Consider the following 12,361-nt stretch of genomic DNA (forward strand, 5'->3'; position numbering starts at 1 on the left):
TAGTTTGTGGGCACGTAGGTAGACTATATTTCCAGTCTCTCTTGCATGTGTGTGTGTGGTCATATCACTGAGTTCCAGCCAATGGAATATAGATAGAAGTGCTATGAGCGATTTCCAGGCCAGCCCATAAAGCCCTTTCATGAACATTCTTTCATACTGTCTCCTTCCTTTTGGGTGGTGCAGTTGTGTATGTTGTGATCTCAGATGCTAACTCTCGTGATATCAGAATCACAATATGAAAGGTGCTTAGGAGCCTGTATTAATGTTTACCAATCCTGATTAGCTTTACATAATCAAGGGATACACCCCTAAGTGTTTAAGTCCATTGTACATTTCAGAGTTTGTTTTTTATGTAATTTTCTTAACAAATATAGAAACAGGTACCTTGAAGTGGGATGCTGACATACAAAAACCTAAAATGTACAGCATTGATGATATAAATTGCTTTAAATATTCAGGCAGTGGGTTGCAAAGGAATGAGCTTAAGGACTGGAAAGTCGTGATTGTCTGGAGTTGGCGGTGGAGGGCAGGATGGACTGCAAAGGGGCACAAAGAATCTCTGGTGGGAGGAGGTGAGAGAAATATTTTGAATCTTGATTATGGAAGTTATTTAACAGATGTGTACAGCTGTCAAGTTCCTCAAATCATAAACATTAAATTGATGCAATTTATTATACATACATTTTATCACAATAAGTTGTTTAAAACAACAACAGAACCCATACATGGTAAACTCCTTGTCTTAAATCATGAGCCTAGATGCTGAGATGAAGATTCATGTGCAAGTAATTTATTAAGAAAATGTGCTCAGAAAAAAAAACAGCATAGGAGTCAGAGAAGCGGGACAGAGAGGGAGGAGGCCAAGCAAGAGCGTGGTCCCAGGCACAGCCCTTAGGGTAGCCCTTATCCCATTGGTGGACCCTGGACTCAGGAGCATTAGGTTATGCCTCAGAGTCTATTCTGACACAAAACAAGGAAGTTGGAGAGATTCCTTTTGGCTTTGTGGGCTAAACCACTTCATTAGTCAGAGGGCAGGTCTTGATAGAATCATAGGTGCAAGCAGCTGGAAGCAAAGAACATGGAAACAGAAAGGGGTGCATAGGAAGGGTAAGAAGGACTCCACAGGGTCCAGCAGAGCCCCACCAATATCCGTGACACTCTCCTTCTAGAAGGAGGACTCATTCTTTTCTGTAATGAAGTCACAATATGCAAGTTTTCTTCAGATTTTCTTTATTAAAGAGAAGTGTAGAATTAAAGCAGAGGTGTTCTGACATAAAATTAAACTCCTGCATCTTGGGCATGGGCCTCTGGAGCGGAATGGAAAGCCTGGAGTGAACAGAAATACTCCACCACCCACCCCTCAGGCCACCTGGTCCTATGTAACCCCTCATGCCACATCAACGGACCTCCAGGAAGGCAGCAGGCAGAGTGGTTAGGGCTGGGTACTAACCTGATAGAGCTGGATTCCAGGACAAGCCTCACCATTTTTTGCTTGTGTGATCTTGGGCCTGTTGCTTAACAAACTCACCTCAGTGCCTCCTCTGTGAACTGGTAAAAAGAAACGCTGTCATCTCCCAGGGTCACTGAAGGGTTTGAACAAGACAGGGTACCTAAAGCCCTTAGCAGAGTGCCCAGCCCCTCTGATGATGTAAATGTAGCCCCTTCATCTACCTCCTTGCCCTGTCCTCCTGATCACCGTCCTAGTTCATGAGCCTGGGTCCATTAATGTTGTCTGGTGTTAAGGACTGAGGCACTTTTCCTCTACCTTCCACATTGGCCCTCTGATCTTTTCCAGGGCAGGGACCTAGGCACATGTTTTTATTCATTCAGGATTTGCAGTGCTCGAAACAGGTTTTGATAAGTTTTTTGTTTTTTTGTTTGTTTGTTTTGACGGAATCTCCCTCTGTCACCCAGGCCGGAGTGCAGTGGCACTATCTCGGCTCACTGCAACCTCAGCCTCCCGGGTTCAAGCAATTCTCCTGCCTCAGCCTCCCGACTAGCTGGGATTACAGGCACGCACCACCAAGCCCAGCTAATTTTTGTATTTTTAGTAGAGACGGGGTTTCAGCATGTTGGCCAGGATAGTCTTGATCTCTTGACCTCGTGATCTGCCCTACTTGGCCTCCCAAAGGGCTGGGATTACAGGCGTAACCCACTGTGCCCGGCCCAGATTTTTATAAGTTTTAAAAGTGCCCAGATGAATCTTGTGGATGGGATGCAAAACAGCACTCCATATGAAAATGGACTGTGCACCCCTCCCCACATGACCTTCTGAGAGTCCTGATCGCCACTGCAGTTTATAGAAGCCTACAAAACACTTTATTACTCAGGCGTGAACAAAGCAGAGATTACATCTTCCCACAATAAGAAACATTTCTGGTTGTTACTTGTAGGAAAAGGAGGAATTAGCTTCAATATCTATTATCTATCTATCTCTATTAGTCAACTAGCACAAAGTTTCAGTTATACAAGATGAGTAAGTCCTAGAGATGTACTGAACACCGTGGTGCCTCTAGCTAACAATACTGCGTCATATACTTAAAAAGGTGCCAAGAGGGTAGATCTCGTGTTAAAGTAATACTCACAATAAAAATAGGACAGGAGGAAACTTTTGCAGTGATAGATATGTTTATGGTATAGATTATGATGAGGGTTTCAAGGGGATATATTTCTCTCCAACCTCATCAAGTTGTATAGATTAAATATGCACAGCTTTTTGTGTATTATACCTCAACAAAGTGGTTTTTAAAAAAGATCCATTATTCATCCACCCCTCTTATCTCGTTTCTCTTGTCTATTGATCTATCCCATCTCTTTGCTTGCCCCAATTTCTCTCTTACATTTCCAGGGGCCCATGTGACAGTGTGAGGTACCACGGAAATAAGGACTTCACATCTTCTACTTGGGGAACATTATATGAATTTGTTTCTGTTTATTGGAAGTGCATTGTTTTTGCACTTAATTAGGAAGTATTTTCCATATCCTGGAGAAAGAAGTGTATTTTCTGCATCATTTCTAAATCATTGTTCAATTTTTTTCTTCATCATCATATTTATTGACTGAGTTTGATACTAGATTTTTGATATCCTTATTAAAAAAAGTAAATGAGCAAAATGAAACACACAGAATGGTTAGAGGAACAACAGCAACAACACAGTCCCTCACGAGAATGCCCTGAAGGGATCTGAGGAATATTCTGAAGCTAATTTGAACATGCGGGTTACGTCTGTCCAGATCTCTAAAAGTAGCCATCAAGCAGGTTTTACACAGGGAAAGATTTTGTTGGAAAAGCACCTGGGAGGAAAAGTGGGTGGGAGCGGGAAGGTCTGGGAGAGCTGGCAGAACCCCAGTGAGGTAGCAGGGGAGCCAAGGGGGAGCAGACGCATCCTAGACTGCTCTGCAGCCTGAGGAAGGTTTGGCATAGCCACTTGGGAGTCCTTAAGCTAATGTCAGTGCATCTCTCAGGATTGGGCCTGCCTCAGTATCCCATTGGATACATTGGAAGCACAATCTTGATTTCAGAGCCTGCAGAGGGGTCTTAGGCTTTCTGCAGTGGGAGGGGCATGTTCATGGCTGCAACGGTGGTTTGACCCATCCTTGGTGCCATTCTGGATGTGATGTTGCACTGATGGTAAATATCAAGGCCCAGGTCAGTGCTAGACTCTGTTTGCCTGTTATCTTGAAATTACGGGAAGCCCACCACCTCCCCCAATAGCACAGCTTCCACATTCTCACTCCTGTCTCTTTTGTAGAATAGGTTATCTATCGGGGGATAATCCTTTTTTTTTTTTGACATGGAGTCTCACTCTGTTGCCCAGGCTGGAGTGCAGTGGTGCAATCTTGGCTCACTGCAACCTCTGCTTCCCGGGTTCAAGCAATTCTCCTGCCTCAGTCTCCCAAGTAGCTGGGATTACAGGCGTGCACCATCACGCCTGGCTAATTTTTGTATTTTTAGTAGAGACGGGGTTTCACCATGTTGACCAGGCTGGTCTGGAACTCCTGACCTCGTGATCCACATGTCTCGGCCTCCCAAAGTGCTGGGATTACCGGCGTGAGCCACCGTACCCGGCCCATAGTCCTTTTTGTAAAGGTTTCACAGGAAGGTGGCGTGCTGTCAGTGGAGGGAACACAGAAATACAGAGGACCGCCAACATGCCAGAGAGGGGCCCTGCTGGCCACAAAAGTCTTTCCACTAACTTCACTAGAACACAAGTCTGGCTGGAGCCCCACATTTCTGGCCCTGGTGCCCAGGAAGGAAGGTGGGTGCATTGAAGGAAGCTTTGCACTTCTCCCTGCTGCTCTGGCAATAGTTTCCGTTCACACGCTCAAGGTTGTGGCTTGACCTATGCTCTCCTGCAAAAAATTTCTGGCCCTTTCCTATTTCTGAGGTTCTTTGTTTTTCCCCTCCCATGTTCCCATACTCTTAAGCTATCTTCTGCGTGTGTTGTTGTTGTTCCTTTGGCTTTTTTTTCCTCCCCCCCTCCCCAGAAATGTGTCTGCTTCAGTGTAATGTGGCAGTGAAAATCTGGGAGATTGGAAGAAATTTGTGTTTGGTTGGGTTTTCCCACACACCTCTGTTTGTCCTGTGAACTAAGAGCCCCAAAAGAAGCACCAAACATTTATTTCCCATGGTAGGAAAAGCCAGGACAGAACAAGCCATTCTGGACCTTGGAGAAAGCACTTTGGGTTCTGGTTTCCTTCAGGTTTGATGCCATCCTCACATTTGGCTGAAGGGCAACAGGCAACTGTTCTTCAGACGGCAGTACCATACAGAGCACCACGTGGCTAGCCCAGTCCTGGCCAAGCTCTGGGGTAGAACCAGCTCTGCCCTTCACTCTCTGTGGCTTTTGCCAAGTCCCTCATTGAGTCTCAGCTTCCCCATCGGCAACACAGGGGTAAGGTAGCAGGGTTGCAAGAGCGTCCTGCCACCTCCTGGGCTGCAATGGATACCCCATCAAGATGAGACAATGGACAGGGGGCAGTATGCCCTTGTAGTGCCTGTGCATGCATCAGGCCGGCACTGCTCAGAGTGCTCCTGAGGCATCCTGACCTTGAGAGATGCTAACACTTGTTATTTGAAAAGCGTTTTTTTTCTAAGTTAAAAATAGGTTTGAGAAATGCTGGATTAGGAATGTTTTAAACAGATTCATCACTACAGGACTTCTCAGGGGCCTTTAATGCACTGTGAGTCTCCAGCAGTGTTTTCTAACAGTGCATGCGTTTATCCTAAGAGACATGAAATGCACTGGGATGGACTCGTTGGTTTAATCAATGGGTAGTTCATGAGAAGCTTCAACCTGAAAGGTCTGAGGGCTCTTGACACCCAAGAAAGCCCAGGGGAGGATCCTTGACATCTGTGAAGCATCAGATCCAAGATCTCCCAGAGTGACCACATACCCTTTCAGAGTCCACTCGGGCTCCAGATTTTATCTGGAGCCGTATTTCTATCAAGAATTTATGTGGTTGTGCTTATCCTCACATTAATTAAGCCTCGTTTTAACATTCTATAAAGCTTAGTCTTGCAATTGATGACCACTCATTGCCCTAACTGGAGCACCCCACAAAATGCCCCCTGGTTTCCCTTGTTTGTATGTGGAACACACAGTAGAGTCCCTCCCATGAAGCTCTGAGTCACTGCTGAAATCCATGTTCCTGTCGATAATTTATCCCAAATTTGTGTTTTCTGCTGCAGAACCACCACTTTTTAAGATCCCTTTATTATGGCTTTCCTTCCACCACCATCACCAGCATTTAGCTTGTTTTATGAAGAAATGAATCTCTTTGGTTGTTTAAATCACTTCTGGGGAGTTCTAAGGCTACAGTGAGTGGTGAGGATCGAGTTGACCAGGTTCACTCACCAGGTGGAGGGCTCGCTCCCATGCATAGCCCGCATTCCCACATCCCACTCCTTTTCTCCTGAAGGGAGCTCAAAGGGTCTATACCTGGCTTCTCTCCACCCCTTTACTGGAGGTGGAGTGGCTTTTAAATTGGTCATATTTGGAAAGAATAGCTGGGAAGCCTTAGCCCAGCTCTGCTCCTCTTCCTCTTGAAAGAGAGCTGCCTGTGGCTCAGTAGATACATTTGTCCAGTTCTGTGGTTTAATTAACAGGTTTCTTTTTTGTGTCACTCCCCCACCCCCCATGTCTTAACTTGCTCAGACCCCAGACAATAAAGGGGGCAGGGGAGAGGGAAGGGCTTCTTTCTCTCCAGAGGATACTGAGCACCAGAAGACTAAGTAGGCAATAAATGCCACAGGAGTGTGGAAGGGGAGGTGAGTACCAAGGCCCGCTACATTAAGACATAACAACACATGATATCATGGTTAGCATTGGAGGAGCAATTCCTACAAGCCAGGAGCGGGTGAAGTGCTTCTCATAGGCTAGCTCACCCAATTCCCACATCCCTGCAGGTACTGTCATGATCATTTACAGACCAGGAAGTTGAAACTTTCACATTGGTAATAACTCACTGGGATTGGAGTCCATTCTTTCTAAGCAGAAAGAGATATCTTTGTGGAGAAACTGAATCTTGACTGCAGGTCAGTGTATAGAGCGCCCTTGACATAAGTAACTCCATCTTGGAAAAAGACCATTTTACATTTCAAAAGGCATCGAGGACCAGATGTTTTTGCCTGATCAAAACACTGCATTCAGGCAAATAAGGACATAACCAAACATACTCTTCCACTATAAGCCCTCACCAGAGGACTGGCCATAAAAGAGCAGGACTTCAGCAGCTCAAAACGGCCGACTTAACAGATGCTGTCTTGCTGTCATTTGTGATAAGCACACGGCATCTGCCGCCGAAGGCTCTATGCATGCCAAATACTCTTTCTTGAAAGATGTTGATGCTGACTGGCACCTGGGGCATTCCAGAACATTATTTTTGTTCATGTTGCTCTCCCTGAACTGGTTTGTTAACTCTTTTTCCTATCCCTTTTCTCTTGATGTCAAATGTTACTTTGTTTGATGTGGAATATTTAATCTATAACATTTATATATTGATTAAGTATACTATGATGTATGGTTTGCAATACTGACTGACTTGGGGAGTGGCTTGAGCCTGTGTGCCTGTGGCTCTGACTACAGAGTAAATAGGTGGTACCAAGGGGAACTGCCTCCTTGGGAACTCCATGCAGCTCGTGGCTTTTGTGACTGAAACAGCACCAGCAAAAGTGTGACCTCGTGGAAAGATGTGAAAACGCATAGACTTCGTTATCTCTGACCTTGTGCCCCTCATGATAGTTGAACTCAGAGCAGCAGAGAGAAAAGGGAAGACACCAGCTGTTGAGAGCTGCCCTCACCATGGTGTTGCATGGCAGGTAGAAAGCCACATGGGCTCTGCTCCACCAGCCCCATAGACAGGCTCCCAGGACAGCTCACCTTTCAGGAAGTCCTGCTGACACTGTTGTTGTTGCATTGGATAGAAGTTTGCCTCCATGTAACCTCTCCACCCTGGGCTGTGTCAAACTGCCCACAGGAAATGTCACCTCTATAATAACAAAAACCAACTAGAGGACTTCTTATCTTCTCTTTTGCAGACCAGAGGCTTCCAGTTCCTCTAATGCTTCTCCACTGGTTCTGCTGGCCCTCTTGGGACTGCTGGTTGTCAAGCTCCCTCACACTGTGGTCCCGAGGATGCCCAGAGTTTCCCAGCAGCATTGGAGAGAGGCAGCACACAGTGGGGCAGCACACAGTGGGACCCTAGTGGGAGGGGAGGCAGCAGGCTCAGAAGAGTTCAAAACCTCAGTCCTAAGAGTCTGGACTTTAGCTAAGACACAATAGCACATGGCTGAAGATTCTTCATCAGGGGAGGAAGAGGGGAGTGGGTGTGAGGCCAGGGATCCTGGAAAGTTGTTCCGCAGGCAGCTCTAAGGGGAGACCTGAGGAGAGAAAGGAGGCAGCTGCCTCTCAGTCAATTCAAATTACCTCTTGTGAATTTGTCTTTCTATGCCTGGCTTATTTCACTTAACATAATGACCTCCTGTTCCATCCATGTTGCTGCAAATAACATGATTTCATTCATTTATGGCTGAATAATGTTTCATTGTGCATATAGACCACATTTTCTTTATCTATTCATCCATTGATGAACACTTAGGTTGATTCCATATCTTAACTAGGGTGAACAGTGCTGCAATAAACACGGTGGTGCAGTATCCCTTTGATATACTGATTTCCTTTCCTTTGTAAAAATACCCAATAATGGGATTGCTGGAGGTACCTTTGTTCCATATTTAGCTTTTTGATAGATCTCCAGTTGTTTTGTTGAGTTGCTTGAGGTCCTTGTACATATTCTGGATATTAGTTCTTTGGTGAATGGTTTATGTGTCTGTTTTAATACCAACACCATGCTGTTTGGGTTACAATATAAGCTGTTACATTTTAAGATCATTTGATATGAAGCTACAGTAACCATTCACCAGTAAAGGGGTGGAGAGAAGCCAGGTGTAGATACTTTGAGCTCCCTTCAGGAGAAAAGGAGTGGGATGTGGGAATGGGGGCTATGCATGGGAGCGAGCCCTCCACCTGGTTAGTGAACCTGGTCAACTCGATCCTCACCATTCACTGTAGCCTTTCTATATGCAAACCATTCTATAGATTGTCTCTCATTCTATAGATTGTCTTTTCACTCCATTGGTTGTTTCCTTCACTATGCAGAAGCTTTTTCATTTAATACCATCCCATTTGTCTATTTTTGTTTTTGTTGCCTGTGCTTTTGAAGTGTTAGCCACAAGAGCTTTGCCTAGATTAACGTCTTGAAACATTTTCCCTATGCTTTCATCTAGTAGTTTTATAGTTTTAGGTTTTATGTTTAAATTTTTAATCCATTATGAGTAGGTTTTTGTGACAAATAGGGGTCCAGTTTCATTCTGCATGTGGCTATTCAGTTTTCCCAGAAGAACGTATTGAAGAGGGTGTCCTTTCCTCAGTGTATGTTTTTGGCACCTTTGTTGAAAATAAGTTGGCTGTAAGTGCGTGAATTTATTTCCGGGCTCCTATTTCATTCCATTGGTTTATGTGTCTGTTTTAATACCAACACCATGCTGTTTGGGTTACAATATAAGCTGTTACATTTTAAGATCATTTGGTATGAAGCTACAGTAACCAGAATACCGTTTTTCATAATCCAGGTGACTGATTTTGATCTTCTTACCACCTTCAAGATTGAGAGAATAATTTCTACACATTTGAAAGAAACCAAGATCTGCTTACGTTTCCTAGTTGGTTAAACATATAGTTTCAGATCTTTTCTCTATTTCAATTACATATTCCTGAGAACCAAACTGCTTTACTTGAAAGTTGCTCCAATGTTCTGACAGACTGACACTTTTAGTTCTTTAAACACATAATGAGCTGCTTTGAATTGTAGTGCATTTTATAAGAAACTGCCTTATTTTCAGAGTGGCTATACCGTTTTTGCATTCCCACTGGCTATGTATGAAAACACTAGTTTTAGTGTGCTGTATTCTTGTCAGCACTTGATATTGTCAATTTAAAAAAAAAAGGTATTCTAGTAAGTGTGTAGTTGTATCTCATTGTAATTTTAATTTGCATTTTCCTAATGACTAACAATATTGACAATCGTATGTGCTTATTTGCCATCTATACTTTTTTTTTTTTTTTGATGGAGTGTCTATTCAGATCTTTTTTATTGGGCTGGTTTCTTAATGTCGAGTACAGTGTATTTGCTAGGGAAACTTCACAAAGTGTTGCAGCATTTCTCATGACAGACAGTGAGAAAAAGAGATGTTCTACCTAGCTATGTCCGCCACGAAGGGATCAGGGTATGGAGTTTATATGAGGGTTTACAGAATTTGGCTCAGGGCTGGGGATCACTTCTTTTAGTGCTTTAGCAATAACCTGAATACCTTTATTAGTGCCTGGAAGTCTTCAAGTCCCCAGCCTGAGTTCAAGCCACAGAAGACAACACAAAGCTGGCCAAGTCACAGGGTAGTCAAGGTACTCTCTATTTCTCAGGTGAGACAGAGAAAAAAGTGGGGGGACCTTGGGGACCCTACAATCACTGGTACATGGAATGACACAAATGAATCTTAAACTCGTTATGCTGAGAAAAAAGCTACACACAAAGGAGTAGATATGGCATGATGCCATTTATATACGATATTCTAGAACAAGCAAAACTAAGCTAGAGCAACATAACGCAGATCAGCGGTTGCCTGGGACAGGGGATAAGGGAGTCATTGACTGAAATGGGGCATAAGGTACTTTTTGAGGTGTGAAGATGTCCTATATTTGATTATGATGGTGATTCAGAAAGGTATGCAATTGTTGAATTTGTTGACCTGTACACTTAAAATGGGTGCAAGCAAATGACTCTTCAATACGTTGTTAACTGAAAAACTAATGAGGGAAATCATAGAGATTCTTATAAGAATCTGCCATATTGAAAAATGTCAGAAAAAAATTCTGTCCCCTGTCCTCTTTGTTTTTCTCCAAGGTCTAGAAATGGAAGTGAATGAATTTTTACAATCTCTTATGAATTAGCTGTTAAAAATCTTTTGCATGTAGATTCTTTACAGAAATTTCCAAATGCTTTTTAAATCTTTGTAACCTTCTAGGAAATAATAAAATTTGTTGATTTCAGATGAAGGATGCTTTGTTATAGTTTTAACTCTGCAGAGATGTCATTTGGTAATTGTGATTATTTATCAAGCTACTACCATGTGTTTTATCTCAGCCAAAATTTCCACTGTAGATGGTGAAATTAGGGCTCAGGAAGGCTAAATGATTCATCTGTATGAGCCGTAAATGGGTGAAGTGAACCCAGTCTGTTTGGTGCTAAATCCCGGGTACCTTCTATTTCACCACCGGTGAGAACACAGAGTGCTAATTAAGGAGGCTGGAGTTGGAATTCCTGCTCCATCATTTAGTCACGTGTGACCTTGGACAGATCACTTGACCTCAATTCCCTTATCCACAGGTTAGGTGATTGCCTGCATTGCTCCTCCTTCTGGTCTACTACATAGTCTCGGGGGAGCAGTTTGCATTGATTACACTGTGAATGGCACCCCATGGAGGCAGCTCTGGGATGACAATCTCCCTGTTAACTTTAAAGGTCATTGTGGGATTTCCACCCAGAAAATTTATGTGGAATATTCTGAAAACCCTCAAGCACTGATCTCAATCAGGTAGTACTGGTACTATCACTCAAAATCCTTTAATAGCTCCCACATTTCCATGGAATCTGCTGTGAACTCCTCAACTCTTTATAATCTCTTTATAATCTAGCCAAAACCAGCAATCGTATCTCCCTCCACTCTTTGCTCCATGCCCACTACCTCTGCCAGGCCCACGGCTTTCCTGTCTTCAGATGTCATCAACCACCTGTTGGCATGTCATGTGATCTAGGGATAAAACTCCCCAGATAAAGTGAAAGGAGTGGAAGCCAGATGCACTATAATGGGCCCGCCAAATTCCACCCTCTGCCAGAGATCTGTGGGTGGCTCTGAATGCTCTACAGGGCTGGAGCTTCTGAATGTGTGTCACCCTAACAGATGTATATAATGTTTTACACATTTTAAAATGTGTGTGTGTGTATATATATTAATCTCCCTGGCTCTTGGCTCCTGGTATTAGGACGCAAGCATATCTGTTCCCTAATTTCATTCCTGCCTACCCCTGCACAGGGACCAAGCTCACCTCACCTCTTGGTTTTGGTAGCTCTACTTCATTTCTCCTGGAAACTCTCCCTACCCCTTCCACATGGCCAAATTCTATTCATCCCTCAGGCCCTTTCTCTTCCACGAAGCCGTTCCCAGTCCCTTCAACCAACATGGTCCTGTTTTCTAAACCCCATAGAACTTGCATTTGACATCCCACATGTTGAATCAGAGCACAAGATATTATGCTATATTTCAGGCCACCCTGAGTGAATGCCTCTTTCTCACTGAGAGGATCTGTCATGACAACCATGATAAATATTTTCATGACATTGTCCACATGTCACACACTGGTCTCCACTTAGTCCTAATTTATTTACTCCTCACACAGATCCTACAAGCTAGGCATTGCTACATTATTTTGCAGTAGCGCACACTGAGGCACACAGAGGTTATGTAGCTTGCCCAAGGTGATATCCCTATTAAGCGGTAAAGGTAGGTTTTGTACTCAAGTGTCCAGCAGCAAAGTCTGGGCTCTTACCACCACTCTAAAATTTTGTTTTAGCCAATTTGAATATGGTATATTGAATATACTATGGATTAAATAGTGAAATGTTTCATTGGTTATGCTTTAACTATATTTGAGCATTCTTGATATTTTATCAGGTCTCTGTTGTCTCTGATCACCAGCACTCTGATTGAGGTGGAAATTGAACCCCTTCCTCCCTTTCTTCTCTC

Source organism: Macaca nemestrina, chromosome 2 (genome assembly GCF_043159975.1).
Source record: "Macaca nemestrina isolate mMacNem1 chromosome 2, mMacNem.hap1, whole genome shotgun sequence".
Classification (NCBI taxonomy): Eukaryota; Metazoa; Chordata; class Mammalia; order Primates; family Cercopithecidae; genus Macaca; species Macaca nemestrina.